The sequence below is a fragment of the Hyalella azteca genome, unplaced genomic scaffold, assembly GCF_000764305.2.
Source record: "Hyalella azteca isolate HAZT.00-mixed unplaced genomic scaffold, Hazt_2.0.2 contig17497, whole genome shotgun sequence".
In the NCBI taxonomy this organism is placed as follows: domain Eukaryota; kingdom Metazoa; phylum Arthropoda; class Malacostraca; order Amphipoda; family Hyalellidae; genus Hyalella; species Hyalella azteca.
In genome coordinates, this window is record NW_025947279.1 from 500,882 (window position 1) to 503,689 (window position 2,808).

Sequence of the window (2,808 nt, forward strand, 5' to 3'; positions counted from 1 at the left end):
GCGCGACAGTGTAACCCAATTTTTTTACGAACTCAGCCAACAGGTTTGATAGTTTTTCTCCAAACTCCGTACGAAAGTCATCAGATTTGATTAAATATTCGGCACTTCAGAGTTGACACATTTTTTTACAAACTCTACAGGACAGAGTTGTGGATTTAAAAAAAAATATATGGTAAAGGGTAATCATAATTTACATAGGGGCATATGGCTTGCCAAATTGATTTATCAGTAAAAATCGGATTAAAGCCTGTTCAAAAATCTGTCTCTTATACACATCTAGATGTGTATAAGAGACAGGCACTACAAACTCTGGAATGGAATCAAGTCATTCAGGGTGGGACTGGACAAAGAATTCCTGTTCAAGCCCATTTCTTTGTTCACTCTACGAGCCCATTTCTCAAGTTCAGACCCATTTCTTTGTTCACTCTACAGATGCAATGATCTTGAGCCATAGAGGGTGAAACCTTGACACTATTGAGCGACCTGTAAATATTAACCGATTTGAAAGATATTTTATGGATATTATTTAGTAAACTAGACAAATCGATTTTTGAGGTAGGAACTCATTTTTATAAGAAAAAAGTTTTTTTCAGGACCACCCTAGACTATGAGCCTACACACACTGCAGAGCCGCCTGCTGTCTCTGTTTATTATATATTATTTAATAAACTATATAATATGCGTTTAATCGTTCAGTTAGACTAATACTTATATATTGCAGAGCCGCCTGCTGTCTCTGGACGAGGAGAACCTGACGGCGGTGGTGGAGTGCGGGGTGACGGGGCAGCGTCTGGAGCAGCTCCTTGGAGACCGGGGCTACACCACCGGGCACCAGCCCGACAGTTATGAGTTCAGCAGGTGGGGGGCAAAAAAATGCACTATTGTGCTCGCCATATCTGTCCGTCCGACTGTCTGTCCGTCCGTGACTTCAAGTTTTCGTCGACGAGAAAATGCGCTCTCTGTCATTCACTGCAGTGAGTACTGAGTTATATTTTTTCATACTTTTCTGGCGGTTATAACATAAGAAACATACATAGTGATGCCGGCACTGAAGACTAGGCCTGATGTGGCCTGTCGCCGATTTTTTAACTTATCGGACTTGTTCACAGAAGATCTAAAATCATGTCACTCGACCGGGTCTTTTCAGGACTGACGATAGTTCATTTTAGTTATGTCGTTATTATGTGTTAAATATTTTTGTTATGTCGTTATTTAGTTATGTCGAACCTTACGTTGAAAAATTTGCAGTTTTAGTATAAACGATGTTTTTTGATAGAATTTCAATATTTTCCTGGTATGACTAAACATGCAAATGAACTTAATACGTGTGAACTTGATTTGTTTGTTGTTATTTAAACAGGTGCTACTGCACACTTCCGAACGTGCGGACTGCTTTGGACGTCCGCGCTGCGTACGAAGGGTGTGCGTTGCGGCTTCGTCGTTTGTTATGCAATAGTACACCGCCAGCCATGGAGGAGAGTGGACAATCTGATGCATCTGCCGACCAGCAGTCGAATTCTATGCCAATAAAAAGGTGAGGAACGTACATTCCGCTACTAACGCCATACTGCTTTCATTTCAGCTATCTTTTGCCGGTTTCAACTAACGTAAATATTCATTTTTTTTCTCGAAGTCCTTTTAGTTAGAGTATAATAATTATGGACGAGTATATTATTGGGTTAATTATGCTTAATATTGCCTTGGTACAGATAGAATATGTATGAATAATGTATGATAGGTGGCATTGTCCATTGTTTGTGCCGCATGTGTCCAGGTAATCTGTAAGTCATGTTTCCTCTTGTTGTAGATGATTTGCACTGTGTGACTGTGGCTGTGCCATTGTCATTTGTCAACTTGACACTTGCCAAGAAAAAGCCAAATGCTCATAATAAATTCTTGAGTAGTTTAAGTTGTATGGCCATTGGTCAAGAAATATGTGCATAAGCCATAAGGTATAATTTGTTAGCCTATAAATTTGAATAAATTGTTAGCTATTTCTCAAATCAAAACACTTCTACAGTTGTCAGTTGTTACTGTATTATGCAATAAAAAAATTGATTTGCATAATGTTACAAAATTATAATATGCAGAAAATAATTTATAAAAATTCAATTATTTTGAACCAAACAAACAAATTGAACAAAGCTGCAAACACAAAAAATCCCAAACCACTCATTTCATTTTCATACATGTGTGGACTGTAAAGTGTGGATAATATCTAGCTTTTTAGTTACAACTCTATTCTAGAGTTGCATAATTTCTACTTGATACTGAAATTTTCAGCTTAAAAGTAAGTTTTTTCTAATAAATTCAAAATATTACAGCTATATCACACATTTTTAGATTGTGCTATAATTAAATCAGAGGTAATTCATCTAGCAATAATCTCATGGCTCTATAAAAATGGTAAGAAGACTCCAGTCATTGCTTGCAAGTTGCGAAGATAATTCATCCTGTATATTAATGTATTATTAAATCTTTTTTTCAGTTTTGCAGCTGCAAGACTACTTGCTAGATTCAATCTAGAATATTGAACAGAATTTTAAAAAAATGTTGATAATTTATTTATAGTTAGACATTTTATCTGTAGAAACCACAGGCTTAAATGTCAAATTTTTCCTCATTTATACTAAAGAAATATTTCCAAAGCCATAGGAACAGGTGAAAATGACTGCAAGCATGGGCATTTTTGTCTCATTCACAAGTGCCAGAAAATTATGAATAATTTTCCACTTTGTCCCTTGATGAATGATCTCCTATTTGTTTACAGAACTGCACATTGAGCTATAAAATTTCAATTTCACTCAA